This window comes from Corvus hawaiiensis, chromosome 2, assembly GCF_020740725.1.
Source record: "Corvus hawaiiensis isolate bCorHaw1 chromosome 2, bCorHaw1.pri.cur, whole genome shotgun sequence".
Taxonomy (NCBI): domain Eukaryota; kingdom Metazoa; phylum Chordata; class Aves; order Passeriformes; family Corvidae; genus Corvus; species Corvus hawaiiensis.
Window position 1 is genome coordinate 116598719 of NC_063214.1, and position 19895 is coordinate 116618613.

The 19895-nt window shown below is 43.6% G+C and overlaps 1 long non-coding RNA gene across 1 annotated transcript; it reads right to left on the reverse strand.

Annotated features, from left to right (window-relative positions):
* Positions 1–1996: 1996 nt before the first annotated feature.
* On the reverse strand, positions 1997–13720 carry LOC125320361. Its single transcript, XR_007201083.1, has 3 exons — positions 13608–13720; positions 11462–11517; positions 1997–2181 (listed from the first exon to the last, which is right to left on the reverse strand). It is a non-coding gene; the product is annotated as an uncharacterized LOC125320361 (long non-coding RNA).
* Between the last annotated feature and the right edge of the window lie 6175 nt (positions 13721–19895).

A 19895-nucleotide genomic window follows, 5' to 3' on the forward strand; every position in this document is an offset into this window, starting at 1 on the left:
CACAGACCTCACTCCAAAGGGGAAAAGTCAGAGCACAGATTTAACATATCAAGGACCTGGTGCTTGATATCCACTGGCCTTCCCAGCCTGCCCAGCAGTGTGGTCACTGGAAACAGCCAGGCATCTACTTTGCACAAGGATGGAAATCCTCGCAGGTCCCCACCAGTGCTTGGTCACGGCCACTCTCCTGCAGAACAGGATCTCCAAAACCAGCAAGAAGGTGCCAGTGAGACACAGGACCTTGAACTGCATTTCTGGGAGTGTTGGGGCCAAAGGAAGTGAAGTAGCAGAGTTCAGCTTCCATAAATAAAATTTGTCTTGGGATCCTTTCATTCTTCTTGTTATTCTCCACCCACTCTCCCACCCCACCCTCCCACCCACCCCAGTTCCTTTTCTTCCTATAATCTTTTTAACTTAGAGCAGAGAGAGGATATTTTGCCATACTGTAAATAATAGTAGGGTTTTCGTCTCCTGCCTTTCATCCACTGTGTGGAGCACAGCAAATTGTGAATAAGCTTATTCCAAAACAAACATTAAAAGCACATTGTCAATTTAAGTCCCATATGTGCCTAAAGATGTTTTATACTCTACTGTCACAAACAACACCTACAATCTGCTAGAAATTAATGGGATAACAGGATGCAAAGCACATCTCTCTGGTTCAGGGAGCATTTGATGGACACCATGGGTGGGATTTATCTCATATCACTTAAGGTATCCCTGGCTGAGATACCTTGTGCTTTCTGTAGCTGAAAGAAAGTGAGATATAGGTGCAGTTATAGAGTAGCTGATGTGTTTGCTCTGCATCAGCATGTGCTAGGGTGAGATGAATCCACCAGGTGTGCTGACCAGCTCCCACTGACTGCAGGTGGTGTCCAAGGAGAGTAGATGGAGGCTTGGGCTGAGCGTCTAGGCTTGATTCACATTTTTATCTGCAGTTTCATTGCATTCCCCATCCAGGCAGTTTTCCACTCCTTTTCTTTTCAGTGTGATCTTGCAATAAATCCTCATGTAAGAAAATATTTTAGTATTGGGACAAGAAGGTGTTAATACTATAAAGATCATTGGGGAAGCACAAATGACAGTATGTTTTATGCACCAGAAACACCTAAGATTGAAATTGATAATTTCTTTGTATTTATGTTGTTAAACCTCCTAAAATGTGCTTTTTGTAATTATTATGTGTCATGGGAATGTCTGCAGGTGTCCAGCATGTTATGCACATAATCTATGGTCTCTCCTCCCTTTCCACTCCTTTTTTTATCTTTCGTTTTTACTTTTTTCCCTAAAAAAATGTAAATAAGGAAAGCCAACATAATAGAACAAATTCAAATTTTGACTATATTGGTGTGTACATCTGCATATTCAGACATGTAGTCTTAATTAGTAAAACCCTGACTTAGGACTCTAAGGAGCCATTGTGTTATGCAGTTGGGGAAGTCTAGTTCAAATACTGTAATCAGCAGCCAGTCTCTGGTGAAGCCAGCAAGTTGCTCCCATTTGAATTTGCTGAATTTAGCTACAGTGCTTTACTTCATTTCTAGCCCTGCCTCCATTCCCTGTCTTGTGTGAAATGAAATAAGTGATTTTCGGCTGAGCTTCTCGCCGATAGTGATCTGTGTCATGAAATCATCTCACACCAGACATCCTGCTTAGGTGCAGGTTCTGGAAACCTGATAGCTGAGCCTCTGCTGCAGAGCTGCTCGACAAAACGTTTATATATGGCTTCTCAAAGGCATCTCTTCTGCAGTGAAGGGTGCTCACAAGTGAGTGCTAAAATAACCAGCTGGGCAGCATGGGGGAAATTTCTGCTTTTGTATCTACTGCCTCTGCTGCTCGTTTCCCTTCCTTAGCCTAAGCAAGGAAAAAAAAAGCACTTCAAAACACACAAAAAAAGAAAAAAATAAAGCCCCTATTAAAAAAACCCACATAAAATCAACAAAAAATATTTCACCCCTAAATGACAGCGAAGCCTACAGATTAAGGATATCTCTCATTTATTTTTTTTTACCATTGGTTGTCACAGCATGAAAGCCACTGTAGCTTTATAATTGTTTGGTTTCAAATGGGGAAATCTTTTACTTTCACCTCCTTTTTCTGTCTTTAAATTAGCACTTGGAGTGTTCGTCTTTGTTGCTGCAGTCCTTATCAGCAGGGCAGGAGACAGTGATTGCCTCGTATCTGAAAAATACAGTGAAATTAAACCTTAATTAGTTGTTTCAACGGGGTATGATACAGACCTTGAAGGACTTAAAGATACATGTTCCAAATTGGTTTCAGGTTTACTGGGAAGGTCTGAGCATGTACACCTTGCATGATTAAAAGGAAGTACAACAAAATTTCTTCCAGGAAAAAATACGAACATTTAGTATGATGTCATTACTGAAATTTCAAGAGGAAAACTAGGGAAGATTTTCCATGCACAGTCTACCATTTCCTCCCTCTGGGATGACAGGTCGTAGCTTATTTATGCACCACAGTCTCTCCAAAGCAGAGCAAAAACAAACAGCCAAAATAAATAGATGAAAAACGGCAACATAAGCATTTACTCATTTCTTGCAAACTCTCTTAGGGGAAAAAAATGAAACCTTATGAAAATGTTAATAAGAAGGGGCAGGAGGAAGAGGGAGAAACAAGCCGGTGCCTGTATTCCCAATCCGTTTTTTCACCCATGGTTTCCCTCACAAAACCATGCCTTTGCCAATTGTTTCCCCAAAAATGCCTTTCCAATGCCAAGTGGGGGATGAAGAGGGGGAGGGAAGAAATTAACTATTGTTGTTTAGAGTTCCAACAGGTACAAATGGAAGAAACCCCCTCCTGCCTCAGTTTCCCCACAAAGCATGCCCGGAGAGCCCTGTCTCCCTTCTGTCAGCCTTAAGATGTTCCAGAGAATCTGTCTGGACATTTAAAGACTCAGGAGGGTGTCTTGTTTTGTTTTGAAACTGTTCTTGTTATGTTTATTGAGTTGTTTTCAATGTTAGGTTTTAAATCTCTTTTTGTTAAAAATAAAAGGGTGAAATGTCGGGGTCTTCTCCCCCTGCCATGTGGTCCTGGGAGAGGGGCCCTGAGGGGACAGACACGGGCTTTCCCTGCCCCTGGTCAGCCTCGTTCCCCATTGGTTGTTTTGTGTTCCCCTGCGCGGGCAGAAGGACCCTTGGTCCCTTGATTGAGCAGTTCCTTGGCAGATCCCGGCCATGCAGGTGGAGAAATAAACATCTCTGAAACATCTACCAAGAATCTGTCCATATCTATTTCTTTTCCACGGGCCTTGTTGTCTGATCCATCACGTTGCAGTTTCCCCACTGTAACAGGTGCCCATGGCACCAAAGACAGATTTAGCAAGCTCTGTGGCAGACAAACACCTGACCAAAAGGGCATGAAACATTCCAGCCTCACTTTCTAGGGAGTGTTTAGGAGCATGCACACTCCTGGGTGAACTAGGCCCCAAGTCACTGGAGAAGCTTCCAACCCAAACAACTGTCACATTCCATATGTCCCATAAAAGCAGCTAAAACCCCACGTTTCACTTGGCCTGCGGGAACCTGCCGAGTGACTCATGGAGCGGATCCACTCCCTCTGTGCTATCCACTTTCCTGGAAAGGAGCATCACAGCAGTAACGCACACAGTATAACAACGGTACTACAGCCTCAAGCGGCTGAGCTGGGCTCAGTTTTGCCTCCAGATGCTAAAGAGCAGCATAGGATCACTGCTGTCAGAAGTACAGGGCATGCAAAGATGATCCACATCTTCCCACTCCCCTGAGACAGCCACAGGGGATGCAGCTGGACTGGAGTTTAAAGGTGTAAATCCATTAGTGCGAATTCTGCTCTTTGCAGAACTGATCACAAGATGATTTTGAACCAGGGCCTTCCCTGTGGCTGGTGGCTTCAGCAATAAAAGGACAGGCTCCAGAGATGTGGTCACAGCCCCAAGCCTGCCAGAGTTCAAGAAGCATCTGGACAATGTTCTTGGGCACATGGTGTGACTCTTGGGGCTGTCTTTGCAGGGCCAGGAGCTGGACGGATGCAAGAGATCCACACGATGATCCTTGTGGTCCCTTCCAACTCAGGATACTCTATGTTGCTACGATTCTGTGACTATGAAGACTTCAAGAGACCTCTCTGCTATTAACTCTTAATCACTTTCCTACAATAGTGACAGAACAGGAAATTATTACAGCAAGATGGTTTAGTTTTGGTATGCTTTGGAAATATATTGGAGTAGGGGCAGTGTGTGTCTCGAAAATCCCCATTCATGTTTGCAACATGCAACTTATGGAATCACAGGATGGTTGAGGTTGGAAGAGACGTCTGGATGTCATTTGGACTCTCTCCAGGATGTCCGTGTCTCTTGCACTTGGGAGCCCAGAACTGGACCCAGTGCTTCACGTGTGGTCTCACCAGTGCTTGAGCAAGGGAGAAGAATCTCCTCCCTTGACCTGTTGGCATCACCGTCTGGGTGTAGCCCCAAGTCCTGTCAGCCTTCTTTGACACGAGGGCACATTGCTGGCTCATGTTCAGCTCTGGAAACAGAGCTCTGGCATATCAGCCTCTCCTCCCAGTCTTCTGTCACTGTCATCCTTGCAGGGGGCAAACTCTGCCCCACCATCCAGACCATGAATGAAGATGTTAAACAGAACTGAAGTTCTCCAACTCGACTTTGTTCCATTGTCCACTTCTTTTTGTCATATATAAATTGTGTGAACTATAAAATACAACCATAAAATCATGGCCATTTTTCTATGTCAACTGTGATACCAAGAATTTAAAAACACAACCACAAAGACTAACAGAAAATGAAAACTTATTCAAAAGGGAATTTCAAGGCTTCATCTGTGAAGGACAGGAAAACCAAATGAACTTTATGCTCCTCCTGCAGTGAGTTTAATGAAGAACTGCTCATAACTAGTTGTTTGAATCCCTTACCTAACCATCACTTGGGCTTACAGAACTGTAATTTTAGAGCATGGAGAAGTCCAAGATAAAAGCTTTTATTTTACTTGCAGCAATATATCCTCTCTTGATACTAGCTAAGAGAACAAAAACAGTGAAAAAATTAGAAAAGGAAAAACAAGGTGAATTCGAAGTATAATAGTGTTAGAACATAAAAGAACAATTTTTTACCTACAGGGATCCTATATTTTGTATATCCTTTATTCTGCACCACACAGAAGGCAAACTAAAATTCTTCTTTAAAATATTCTCTGTGTCTACAAAAAGATAATCATGACTATTTGCCCTTCAAATAAGAGCATTCAAATCATCTGTTGTGCAGCCAAATGTCCTATTAATGGCTGGCCTCAGGAAGTGTAGCAGACTGAACACTAGTGACTACCTCGGTTGCTGCACAAGCAGTTTCTCCCTGAGTGAAAAAGAAAAGAAGTAAAATAATCCCCCACAACCTCTCCCTCCCCAAACTCCACCTTATTACCATTTGCAAAGTTCTGGAGAGAATGGATGCTTGCCAGCATTCACACAAGCAACTTCCCACTATCAAAGGTGTTATTGAAAACCTTGCTGATCAAAATTTGTGTTTAGAAGGGTTTCTGTGATTCAGTAAAGCGTGTTCCACAAAAGGCTTTTTCCTGTGGTCGTACAGGACATTCAAAGGGTCTTTTGGTGAGGGAAAGGCACTTTTGCTCTGCACATTGATGTCATTTGAAGAGAACAGTGTCTTCTATTCCTGTGCCACCCCTCTCCCATCCTCCTCCAGGAGGTTGCCTCCCTCCTCTTCCCAGGCACTGCTGCTGCTGTTTATATCTCCAGTGGGGGCTTTCAGCAGGCTCAGCATCTCATCCTGCCAGACCCAAGCAGGAGGCACGGGCTGCAGAATTTAAAATCAATGTTAGACCTTCAGAGACGCGACCTGAATGCAAACAGTATTCACCTATTACAATGATTTCATGATCTGATTCCTGAAGTGTCAATTCCTTTATGTAATTCAGGCTGTAACAGATTGATATTGACAAGAAATAAGATGATCTTGGATCCTGTGTGACTGACATAATTTAATAGCAAGAGGTATCCAAGAGATGCGTTAGGGATGCCACTGCAGAAGTTCCTGAAACAAACCATGTGGAAATAAACAATGTTGAACTCTAGAAATAAACAATGTTAAACTCTTGCCTCTTTTCCCTCCCTTCCAGCACCAGTCAGCCCCTGGAGGTGGATCCCGCAACACAGTGCCCGTCTCTTGGGATGCCTTTGGGCACATCCTTTGGCACACCTGCCTTCCCCCCTGGCAGCACCCACACCTTGCACAGCTGAAGCCCAGACGTGCTGTCGTGCCAAGACACCATCACATCACATCACATCACATCACATCACATCACATCACATCATCTTTACACTGCCCAGCTGCACGAGCACTGAACAACCCTCCTACTGTCATTTGTATATCCTTTCTCTCTCTCTCTCTCACATTGCCAAAGAATATGGCAAAGGTACTGCAGGGAATAGGTTTTCCATACAATCTTTCCAGATGTATCATCTTTACCACTCCAGCATGAATCTTTCTTGCTCTGCTGAGGCTGCACCATCAGGGACATGATGTCTTCTCTCTCTTAGCGATGCAGCAGGGAGAAGGAATTGACACTTCAGGAATCAGATCATGAAATCATTGTAATAGGCCACACCAAGGCCAAGGAGGCCTCCAGAAGAGATTTCTCCTGCTCCTTCTCCCTGCTGCATCCCCCACGCTACAGAGAAGACTCTCCTTACAGAAGTGCTACTCCTGTGGCTACAGCTAGAGCCAAAACCTGCTGTGCTCTTGGTGAACACCACACAAGAAACACTTCACTGTGAACAGCCCCTAACAGGATCACAGTCTCTGGGAGAAAACAGACCCTTGTTCCTGGAGACCCACTTGGTATCTTTGGAATTGTTCTGGGCTGGGAACCACTTGGAGCACTGTTCTGCCTAATTTTTGTATCAATCAGCAGCATGGTCAGGGAGCAGCAAGGCTGTTGGTAGGCCAGACGCACAAACACAGGGCTAAGAAAGAGAAGACATCATGTCCCTGATGGTGCAGCCTCAGCAGAGCAAGAAAGATTCATGCTGGAGTGGTAAAGATGATACATCTGGAAAGATTGTATGGAAAAAGCTACTCCCTGCCGTACCTTTGCCATATTCTTTGGCAATGTGAGAGAGAGAGAGAGAGAAAGGATATACAAATGTCACACTTGTTTTAGTACTGGCACCAAGCAATGTATCTCTCTGCAGAATGCAGGTCCAAAACTTTTACAGACCCGAGGAGAACCTTTCTTCCCTGTCACATACATCTCACATGCAGCATTTGAGGCAGACTCTTGTCAGGAAATGTCTCTGGAGCCACCAGCCAGAGCCCCAGGATGTGTGTTGGATTTTGTTTCACTGGAAGTGAACCATTGTGCTCTGGACTGCAGGCACCTGTTGTATTTGGGTAGTAAATCATAACACTGTGAGCATGGAGCTCATTCCCCAGGAGAATGCTATCAGACTGATTAATCAAACATACAATCCTCTAAAATTACATTTAACTGTGCTCTGGTTTGCCTTAACATGGTCTTACATTTGCACCGAGATGTCCTATGAGTGTTTCCAAACCACTTCACTGTTCTAAACCTGGGAACAAAAATAAGCACATGTGCTTTCAAAAACAGGCACAGTGATCCTAGGACTGTCCATATTACTTTCTCTAGAAATACTTCTGACACTGAACAAAGGTGGTCTGGCTTTTATGTAGGGCAGCTCCTGTGACAGATGAGAATAAATTGTTTATATGCTTCATTTGTTCTCGTGTTACAGCACTAACAAATGCCATGCCCCTCTTCAAATCCTCATTTACAGAGCTCCCATCCCAGAATCATATTGTTTGCAACAACTCTCCTGAAGAGTTAATTTTTTTCTAGGTAAGGGCAGAAGGCCAGACTGCAGCCCTTCACAGGAACAGATCCAGTCCCATGCAGGATGCTGTGTTCTGGGAGCTAAGCTGGCACAGCAAAGGCTGTGGGAAGAACTGGGCTTCCTCAGTCTCTTGAAGGCAGAGGCTGCTCACAGGGAGATGACACATTTCTGCTTTTTGCTTAAGGTCCTCTCACACTCAGTCCATCCAATCCTCACTCCAAGGCCCTGCCTCAAGTATCCTCTGCATTCCCAAGGCACCTGAGCAAGGTGTCCTAAGGGACCCAGTAGTGCATTGAAGGTGTAGCCAGTGGTCAACAAACAGCATCACTCACAATCCCTCACCAGCCCTTGGCCTGTGCTCTGCAAGCAGTGTTTGGTTTTGGTCCCTGGAAAAAATGCATGATGGTCTTAGCTTTCTAAAACAACTTTTTTTTTTTTTTTTTTTTTTTTTTTTTTTTTTTTTTGAGAGAGAGAAAGAGGAGGGGATGCAATGGAGGATTGGTGTTACACACAGCAGTAATTTGGCCTCCCTTTGATCACTTTATTAAGGGGCCACCTGGCCTGGAAAGCCCCAGGATATGCTGCAGATCACAGCAAAGGGGAGATGATACCCGGCCTGAGCACCTGAATGCTCTCTAGCTGGAGAGGGCTCTGTCCTTTTCATCCCCCCTTTCACCTGAGTAGGTTTTCTTCCACACTCCCTCTTCTTGCAGTTCAGTGAGGATAATCTAGAGCCTCTCAGGTACAAAGAAGTGTCTCAGTGGTATCTCATTTACTCATTTCCTTACCCTATGTGTGAAATATCACAACTCTTCTTTCCTAATGGCTTGAATGCATCACATTCAGTGAGGCTGCACTACAGAGAGCTTTTGAAGAACAGTAATAATGAAACCTCTCTAGTGCTTTTCATCCAGCGTGTAAAACCCAAACTTGTGGTGGTTTTATCATCTCTTCTCTACCCAGGCATGAAACATCAACATACAAAACACTCAAGTGCTCTGTTCCTCAAAGCTGTCTCCAGTCAACAAACCCCTGCCACCCGTAAGGGATTAAATTCACACTTTTTGTGACAGTCAAAGCCATAGCTGGAAATCACCCATAACACACTCAGAACAGCTTTTTTAGCTTCTGAGAGGAAGGTAGTGTGTGTTACGTGTGTGTTAGATGTGAGGTGGCCCTTGCACTTCATCTTCTGTGCTCCTCTAGGCTCTGTAATCTTCATCTCCATGCAGCTGATGTACTACAAACCAAAGGCTACTGTGGTAGACAGGTTTTGGATGACTATTTGCATGGGCACTGCCATTGTTTAATGATTTGAGAGGGAAGGATTCACACTCTGTTTCTAACATTTGCCTTCCATTGCATCCACACAATTGCTCTGCTTATAACAGTTTCTGCAAGGAAAAAAGTCCTTTAGAAGTAAATCACTATTTTTTCTATCATCAAAGAAACCAATTTCACCCAGAGCCTTGTTAATAGTGGAGGTCGAAGTGGAACTGTAACAGCAAACACCCAACAGGCATAATAGACTTGGTTTTATTTTCTTTTTTTCCTTTTTATTTTCTTATTAATGCTAATCCCACATTGCTTATTGCTTTGTTGGAACAGTCTGATTAGAACAAAAAGAACTGATATTAGCATTAATTGAGAAAAGTTAATTTTACAATGCAGACAGATAAATGGCCTGCTTGGGACAATGCAAAACTGATTAAACCCAGATCTTTGTTACCTTTTTCAGGGGAAAGTATTAAGGACTGTTAATTCTGCATTATGTATTATTAATTATGCCTCTATTTTCCTTCAGCCAACAAAACAGGATTATGACAGAATAAATTTTTCTTTCATCCTTTCTGCTTTATTACCAAGTAATGATGGATGATAGTTGAATATCTACAAACTTGCCATGCTTTTCTACCCATTTTCTGGACCTGCCTCTGGTAACATGTATGTAGATTTAGCACTGATCCCAGTGATGGCAGTCTCTTTTGTATTGACCAAGATTAGGCCACAACTTTTCCTATCCAGTTCTGTGCTGAGGAATGTACTGAACTGATTGACCAAAGGAAGTTCTCATTTAAAATGTAATTCATAAATTATAGAAAATAAAATTAAGAAGGATAGCTCCTGGCACTACCAGAGCAAAAAACAGGACTCCTACTTCAATTTACTGCAAAGCCTGTGGAAAGTAATAGTCTTTAAATTAGGTGCTGGGTTATCTTTTAGCTTTTTCAATCTCTTCACCTGGGTTTGCCTCCAAAGAAAAACAACATCAAAGCCACGCTGCAGGAGCAGCAAGGTCCTGCAGCTCTTCTGCTTGGAGCAGATTTCACTCCTGCCTTTTGCACTCCCTGAAGTGAGACAAGGCACCTTCAGCTGCTCTTCTCTTAAATAAATGTGGGAGCAGAAAGCTCAGGGTCTGTGAGGACTCATATCAGGAAAACCTGTAAGGGCCATGCTTCTCCAGCCTTTCTTCTGCAGAGTTTCTTTCATGTGAAACACTGCACTCCCTCACTTGGTTGACAAGCTGAGAGGGCCAAAACCCTAGATTATTAAAAAAAAGAATATTGCATAAAATTAGCAGCCAAGATTTGTGCATAAAACATGACAAATTTAATATGTCTTAAAAAGGGGAGTTTTGTTTTGGACCTAAAGACTTAATTCAGTCTTTCTTATATAATTATGGAAGTGAGATCTCAGAAGAGGTGGACAAAGTGATCTCGTTATTTTAATTTTAAAAAGGTTTTTTTCATCCACATTGTGCTTTGATTTTGACAGTTGTGGTTTTTTATGTCCTAATGCATCACAGAGTTTGGGCAATTTGGCATAGAATAAAAGGAACAAAATTAAATTATAAAACACCATAAATCTTCTCTCTGCTATTTGTTTGCACCACTAAACCTTGGTGTGTTAAAATTAATCCCAAATTTCTGATGGGAGTGGAGCATGGAAGTCATCTATGCTTATTTTCATTGGATTTCTTTTCCCTCCTTGAACAATTCTGAAGAATAGGGCCTTGACATTCGTCTTAATTGTCCTTTTGAACCTTGAAATTATAATTCATAAAACACTGTGACAAAGTCCTAACAATTTTACTGTGCTTCATCACGAAGTTTTAAAGAAGCCCTAATTGCTTATGCATCATCCCTCTCTGTTGTAGGGTTGATGACATCCTACTTCCATCCTGGTCCTTTTCCTAGGGAAGCCCTGCTGAAAGAAAAGGTGTTTTCACCTGGGCAGTGAGTGATGTATGCCCAGGCAGAGGGTCCTGAGGATCAAAAATAGCTTTTGTCCAGCTGACTTCAGCTGAGGAGGGGGTAGAGGCAGTCACATCCACCTATGCACATCTGTGCACCCCTCTCTTTGTTGCCCACAGAAACCATGCCAAGTGCATCATTTTTTCCTGTGGAAAGGACATGCTGAAGAACCACCAAAGCCTTGGAGTTACGCACTTTTCAGAGGACTTTCTGAAGACCATTAGCAAGTTTTGAATCACTCCCCTTTTTCACAGAATCATAGAATGGTTTGGGTTGGAAGGAACCTTAAAAATCATGCAGTTCCAACCCTCCTGCCATCCTACCTATTTGCTGGTCTGCTTTTTTGAGGAGTGTTCTTTTCTTCTTGATGTTTGCCACTCTGAAAGAGATAAAGGAGTTCAATGTTGTTTAAGGAGTTGGTATTAAACAATGTGTTTGCTGAGACACTTAAAAACCAGAATGTCCATCCCAACATCCACTGGAGCAGGTCCTGGTACAAATATCACCTGTAGCCTTCTGAGTCAGGCTTCTCCTCTCCTTCTGTAAAAAGCCATGCACAGCTAAGAGATAAATAGGAACGGACAAACTCTGAAGGACAGCACCCACCTCTTTTCCTGAGCCCTTTCCTGGCTACATGCTGCCCTGAGAAATGAAGGTAAGTTAAAACCAAACAATCACCTCTTAATTCAGGTCTGTGACAGCACATTAAGGTGTTTCTGAAAACTGAAGCCCTCCAAGACCTGAAGAGCTCGTGGTTTGGCCCACACTGCATTCACATCCCAGGTATTTGCCTAATGAACTGTTCACGCAGTTCCTGCCCAGCAGCTGGGGAATTGTTCCTGCCTTTCTTTACAGCCGAGCAACCACTGCCCCCAAGTGCCCATTTGGAGGCTGTTTTTTAAGTTGGGGGTTCACAAAGTTTTTACAGAATCACAGAATGGGTCAGGCTGGAAGGGACATCAGTGGGTCATCTGGTCCCACCTCCCTGCTCAAGCAGGGCCATCCCAGAGCACATGGCACAGTACTATGTCCAGCGGGTTCTGGAATATTTCCAGTGAGAGAGACTCCACACCCTCTCTGGGCAATCTGTCCCAGTGCTTGGTCACTGCACAGGAAAGAAATTCTCCCTCATGTTCAGGTGGAACTTCCTGGGCATCAGTTCCTGCCTGTTCCTCCTGTCCCATTGCTGGGCACCACGGAGCAGAGCCCGGTCCATCCTGTGTGCGATGCTGGGGTTGGCAGTCAGGACACCTCACGAGCCTCTGTCAGGATGTTCTCAGCCTGCCCAGCACCAGCAGCTGCTCACAAAGCTGAGTCGCTGCCTTTAGAACCCCACTGCCCATTTTCTTCCCTCTGAACACCTATTGCCTCTCAGAAACCACATTGCTTTAATGTCTCCATTTCCTATGGTATTGCCTTCAAACCCTGCACAAGGAAAAAGTATTCCTTGAAAGCCATTTCATTGTCAACATTAGCGCCAGACCATAAGTTTTGGTCTTCCATGCACTGAAAAAAGTAGGTTTCCTTCCCGAGAAATGATCTTTGTCACCCAGCATCATTATATATATCTTCCCTTTGCTTTTCAAATCAAATGAATGCACACTTGTCATTCTTCAGTGTTCATTTTCCCACTAAAAAGATATTTCCCCTGTAAAACTCAGCTCCTTTCTTACCTGAGCAATTACCTCCTTCTTACTGCTTTATTCAAATCTACTGAAGGTAATTAAACACATTCCTTTAGAGTGCACATTGTATCCTAAATACAATATTGCTTTGTGTTTAGGATAACTCTATATATATGAATGGATTAATGGTATTTGAATCTCAGGTATCTGATACTACAGTTGAATAAAACAGGCCATGAACACATTACAATAATACTTGAAATGAAGGTTGGAAACAAGAGAGACCACAATAAGGCTTTCCAGAGTAGATTTGTGATTTGTGCTAACTTGGTTGTAATAATTTTACATATCTAGGCTGATATGCCCATCAAAAATGTTGCCATGAATACCAAGGAAAAAATGAGACATCAGTGTGTTAAAAGCCATTTTCTTTCCCTGTGACAGAGTCAGCCTACTCTGCTCCCTTTATCACTACCAGAAAATCAGAGCAACTGATTCAAGAGTTCAGTTTGTAATGTGTACACACACATTAGGAAAAACATATGGAGAGGCTTTCTCTGTTCAGGCCAGTGAGTAATGCAGCAGTGTCTGGATTCCTCTCCCACACACTGAGTGATCGAGCAGAAACCCTGCTGGTAGTCTGAGCAGGGGGGAAAAAGTCCTGGTTTTGTTAATGTGATACTTTGCAATCAGGTCAGCAGCACTTCTGAGGCTGTTTCACCAATGACTCCCCAGTGGTATCATGGCTTTACAAAGCATGTCTGGAAGCAGCAAATAACTGCCAGCAGGCAAAAGAGAATTTCAAGGAAAAGAAAAACATCAGGAGAGAAAATCAGGTACCTACCTGTTCTGCCCAGGGGACAGTGGAGAATCCTGCAGCCTGTGGTGCTCAGGGAAAGAGGATTTCAAGCGAAAACCTCCAGAACAAAGCTCTTGTAGGTGTTGCTGGGAGCTGCTGAGCAGGTCCATTCTCATTTGTGAACTGGTCACTCTCTTTCCACCTCTTACTTCTCTTATCTTTTGATTACTTTTGTGTTCTACTCTTTAATCTTCAAGTACACAGAGTAAGAATGCCCATTTAATGCACTGTTCTTGTTGGAGCCAAATCACCAGTAGAAAGGGAGCCTTGCAAGAACACCAGACCCTGCTATGCACTGAAGTAGGCTAAAGAAATACACAGTCATAATGACTTTATTTTGCATCTTGAACTCTCTCCTTCATCAGTGGCCATGTTCTTTTGGAAGCATCTACAATGTGTATAGAAAAGACCTGAGTGAACTCCAGGTGCTCTTTCATCCTATAAGGATGGTGTGCCATAGAAACAGGAAATGAACTTTTCTTTAGGTTTTGCAGTTGGCACTTTTGCTTTCCACTATCTCAGCATTTCATGCTATTTCCAGGTTAACTTGTGCCTGTAAGTGACTGAGTATTTGAGGAAACCCCCACCTGATGCATCTGAGATACGGCAAAACCGTAAGACACAGGGAGGAGTGAGCGTGTTAGGAAGTGTTTTCCTCATGGAGGGCTCTTCCACTGGGCTTGGTGAAACAGGGAAAGGGCCTCACTTGCTGGGGCAGTCAGGGCATGTAATGTTGCATAAGCAAGGCTGAGTGCCTATCCCTGGGTAAAGGGCTGCTCTACCCGAGCGCTGTCAGGAGGTGTTACTTCCAGAGCTGTGAGCCTGTTAGTTATCCATTCATCTTTCACACAGACCCTGCCTTTCTAAACAGACAAGCCAATTTCCAAGCAGGCTGAGTCTTACTAACTCTATAATCCAGAACAGCAAAATGCATTCATAATTTACGCATAGCTGCAAAAGCAATTGTAAACTCTTAAGCGTTCAGCATTACAGGTTGGTTTTAGTTGTGTTACGTGGTGGTATGAGCTTTGGAACAAATTCATCTGCAAGCTCACAGAATCTGAGTATTTGGTATCGTTGGAGATTCCCCCTGCTTCCTAGGTATCATCTATCTGGCTTTCTAATGTATTTGCTACCAAAACTAGGATTGCCCATGTGACATACATTACCAGTTCCTTTTCCACACTGCACTGACTTGTTTGCAGGCCAGATTTAACACAGATACCACAGCAAGCTTCTCAGACAAGCAATAGGTTGCAAAATACATGTTAATCAACATTTTATTCTAGTCTTGTAGTAGCAGTACTGTAAACAGGATCTGTTATTCACTGTATCTTAGTTAGATTCTCTTTCAACTAATTAGCTGCTCATTTGCTTAGAGCTGGTAGCCAGGGTACTACAGACTTAAAATCCTTGTGTTCACTTTCTTATTGGTGTCCTGTTTCTCATCCAAAAACATCAAGGGACCCTTTTTCTCCCCACTGCCCTGGTTCCCTCTGTGCACCTGGCAGCTTAACTGCTCCCTTCCGTGCTGCCTCCCAGGCCTGGGGTCATGCACAGATACCCATGAAACATTTACCAAAGCCTCAGCTGCACCTGTGTGGGATCAGCTTCTGCTCAAAATGAGCTGCAGATCACAGGGATGTTGTGCGTGTTTCATTAACTTTTCATCACATCTAGACACAAGGTTTCTTCACCAGAATTTTCCTTAATGAACCACCTGAGTGTTCACTGCCAGACAGCTTTTTCCACTCTGAACTGCTCTGTGGAAATTATCCTGAGGGGTGAATTGCACTGCAGCTTGTGATAGGAGTAGCAGCCTTCCTTCCCTTCCCTTCTGACAAAAGACAAAGCCGTGCAAATGTGCACAGCCTTGAAACTGGAATTCCTGCTCTGGGATGTGATCTGAGGAAAGCTGGATTAATTCAAACCTGTGCCTACTAGAAAAGGAAGAATCTGCATCTTATACACAAAGAAAATTACAAAAATAAAAGGAGGCTGGGTTTGACCCTGAATTTGTAGGGCACATGCAGTCTTAGGGCCTTGCTTACTGATGCCTGAAGTGGCCACCTAAAAAACAGAGACTAGACAGGAGTAAGGGAATAAGGTAGGTATTTATTTTGAAAGGCCTTCAAAGGTACCCTCTGGGGAGCCAGACGCCACTGCCAAGATGGACCCCAAGATGGACAACAGGTCACGAGTTCTTCACACTTTTGTAGGTTTGATTCATTTGTATGTCAGGATTAAGTCTCCAATTAAAACTTCAGTTAATGATGTAATTCCCCTCAGCTTGCCCCCCTTTCAGAGGCTTTTGGTTTATACTTTTTGGGCCTAGGACGGTCTGGGTGTCCTTGGAGAGCAGGCCTGGAGAGGCTTTGTTATGTCAACCGAGCACGAGAGAGCAGAAGTTAACAGGCTACAAGAAACTTCACAGTCACACACTAAGCAGTACAGGATTTGAAAAATATGAAAGTTAAAACCTAAGGCATCATTCAATCAGGAATTAAAAGAAATTCAAGGCTGGCCTTGTGCACCTTGGGAGCAGTCCCATGTGGACACGCAGTGGCTTCAGCCTGCAGGTGGCACATGGAGAGCACCAAGTGAAGAACCACAAATGCACAGAGCCTCCAGGGGTTGGCCATAGTAAAGAGAATTTCCTACTGATTCAACCCAGCCTTTGCTTCTCAAGGTTCTGTAGCAGCTCTCAGGTGAATTGGAAGACCTGCTCAGAAACACATTAGTCATCGGTGATGTGCTTAGGGAGAGGGAAGGGAAGGGAAGGGAAGGGAAGGGAAGGGAAGGGAAGGGAAACTGATCTGTAAAATCATGATAGCTAATGAAAGGAATGTATGGAAAGAAAAGGTCTTCTCCATTGGAAAGCAAATACCCACAAAAGGAGTTAAGCCACCTCTAATTTGGCATCCATAGCATTTAGGCTTCTGCCATGGCTTGCAACAACAAATACATGAGTTTGACTACGTATTATTACACCATTAGTTTATTATTACACCAATGGGATATAAGAGCATAGCTGATTAGTCTATTTTGGGGACTGAAAGTCATGTTATATGAAATTTAACATCTTCTGAAGGTGCAGGCCATGGACTCTGAAAAGAAATAGTTCTGTACAGAGAGATCTTCACAGCACCACAGGCCCATAGGGCATCACAGGGCCAGTGACCAAAGAGAGAGGATGAGCTGTTCCAGGTATCAGGAAAAGGGTGCTGAGAATCACTGGGACTGTCTTCTCCCACCCTGGGCCACCTCTTCCTCTGGCCTTGTGGTTTGCAAAGTCTGAGTCCTGGCAGTGCCAAGATGCTTAAATGTTGTCATCTAGGCACTAGTTCAGCAAGGTCCTGAAGGAAATCACAATCCTTGTCACTCTCCAGGATGAGAGTCAGAGCAGCTCATCTCAGTGGGCTGCTCTTTTTTCAGGCTTTTAAATTAACTTTGTAGAAAAACAGATGAAGGACAGAATTATCCACCTTTTTTTTTTTTTTTCCTTGAGAGAAGGCATTAACATATAGACAGAGGCATTTTTATATTGTATCAGTATTGACTGTTTCACAGAATGAAAGTTCTGGCAGCAATTCCACTAACAAACCTTTAATCAAAGTAAGTGACACAAAAAGCTTTGACGAGGCTGGTGTAAGTGACATTTTGTTTGGCATGAGCACAATTACTCTTCTTGTCATTATTGTGGTCAACAAAAGAAAAGGCTTCATGGCCACATCACTGATGCAACTGTGCTTTTTGTGTCTCATTTGCATCAACATTAACAAGATATTGTCTGGTGCCTGGAGTTTACTGTTAAGGTAGAGGTAAAACACAGAATCGTAGGATTGTATAGCTTGGAAAAGACCTCTGAGATGATGGAGTCCAACCATTACCCCAGCACTTACAGGTCCACCACTAATCCACCTTTCTAAGCACCACATCTACACATCTTATAAATACTTCCTGGGCTGGTGCTTGAAGCAATTCCTTGGGCAGCCTGTTCCTATGCTTGACACCCCTTCCAGTGAATAAATCACAACAAATAAACTGGTAAACAGCTACTGCTGGTGATCATCTCCTCTCTTGACCTCTTCTCCAGTGTTTTGGGTTTTTGTGGGCTCATCTCTTCAAAACACACCAATCCTTTCAAAGTCAGGAAGGCTTTTCCCCTCTCTTCTTGTGCCTTCTGCTTAGGGCTTGCATAGCTATTTTATTGATTTTCATGTTCCTCAATTTCTACATGCTTTCACCTCTTTACTGACCCATACTGATATTCCCTTTTATATGGCATCCCTTGTTGAGGAAGTAAATATTCAGGACTCAAAAAAACCAAAACTAAAGTGTGGGGAATTTAGAAGACTTTAGAAGGAGGGTTACAGCTGGAAAACAGAGGCAGCAACAGCAGGGACTGAGGATTTCTCTTCACCCAATTTCTCTGCTCCAATTATAAGGGAAAATGGTTAGGAAAGAAAAATATCCACCAGACCTCAAATAACAAACCAAGTGAGGCAAGCACTCCTTGGGTCTGTGTTTTCTTTTCCCATTTCTATTTATTTACTTGCATCTTGCTCATCATCCAGTGCCTCCGAGCATGCCCAGCCCTCTTTCCTTGTGTAGCATCTCCTTTGATAGTGTAGTCTGTGCAAATTGCAGCCTGACAAACTGCAGACTCATCAGGATGGCAGAGGCACAACACGAGGAGGTGCTTTCCCCTTGTAACCCTTTACCGTCAAAGAAGCCAATAAACACAAACCCTTTGTTTTCTTTGAGACACCCTATGGCAAAGCAGATCCAGCTGCCCTTTTCCTTTGTTGCTGCTGTGTTTTCTCTCTGCAAGATTAACAAGCATGACTGTGGATTTGGGGTTTCTGTGCTGTCAGCGATCGCTTGCAGCCATCCCAGCCCAAGTGCAGCAGCACAGCGGTAGCTGGTATCCTGCTCATCAAACCCAGCAATCCCTGCTTCTTCCTCATTAAAACAACCAGGGCTGCCCCCAACTCATCTGTGTCCATGCCTGATTCACACATGATGTGGAAGAATGTGCTTCCAGGAAACCAGTCCTTTTCTCCAGGGCAGATAAGGCAGCCTTGGGAGATAAAAGGAAAGTTTACTAGGCAGCACTGATTTAATGATGTTAATAAACCACAGCTATTAGTCCAATTACATAAGAGCAGGTTACCTTGCCAGCCCTAATACCAGGAGATGATAAATGCAGATTAATCTCAGCTTCTTTACCATATCCAGTTCTCCAGATAGGGAATTAAATGCCTGAGTTTATCTTTTCGTAAATTGCTCTGATATAGTTTAATTCTAACTTACAGAGAGCTTTCTGCCCAGCAATGGAAATCCTCAGCTCTCCCCTTAAGCAGGGCTGAAATTGCTCTTGGGTTGCAGTTACTTCTAGGCTAAAAAGTGAGCACTTAAGGTGATTTTCCCAGGTTTTTTGTACTTAGAAATGCAGAAGGAAAGCAGTGTAGCCTCTCTCAGAAGTGTTATGTTTTGGGTTGGTCTGTTTATGAGCTGCTGTTTGGGGAGATACCCAGCTCACTGGGTACCACTGCAGTGGTGGCAGAGTGTGGTTTTGTGCCATCTTGTCATGGGAGGGCTCCAAAAACCAGAACAATGTCACAATACAGTGACTCTACTGTTCATCATAGAGGCGCCAGACAGGATCTGAGCTGCTGAGCCAGACACTTCCCAGGCACAGACAAACTTACACATGGCATGTTCCCCCCACAGCCCATGGCTGACCCCACAGCCCTGCCCTCAAAATGACATTTCTGTGCCCCCAGAGCACTCTGCTGGCATGGCCCTTGGTGAGGCAGCAAGGCATTGCCATGCAGGGGATGGCTGGGCTCAGGCTGTCTCATGGCTTTACAGATTTGCTCTCAAATAACTGCTTACAGCTGACCAAGTTGAGGGCAAGTGAAGAGAAGGAATCCCATTCTCTGTTTGCATCCAACCTGGCATTTAGCTTAATTTCCTGTAGTTACACTTTGTCATTTGATCCTGTCCCTTGATCCTTGCATCAGGGACTAAACAACAGTGGCCACCCCAAATTGTAGTGCTGGAAGTCACAGAAACCCATGATTTGAAATGTGGAGTTCTGCTAAAAAGATTAGTTCAGAATTATTATAATTATCCTATTAAAAAGCATATTTGCAAAAATAACAGTCCTGAGCATGGGTCTTTCAGGACAAGTTTCATCTCAAAATGAACTCTCACAGCACTCACTGTGAGACCATTAATTATATCTTGGCAGAAACTGAGCCCCTA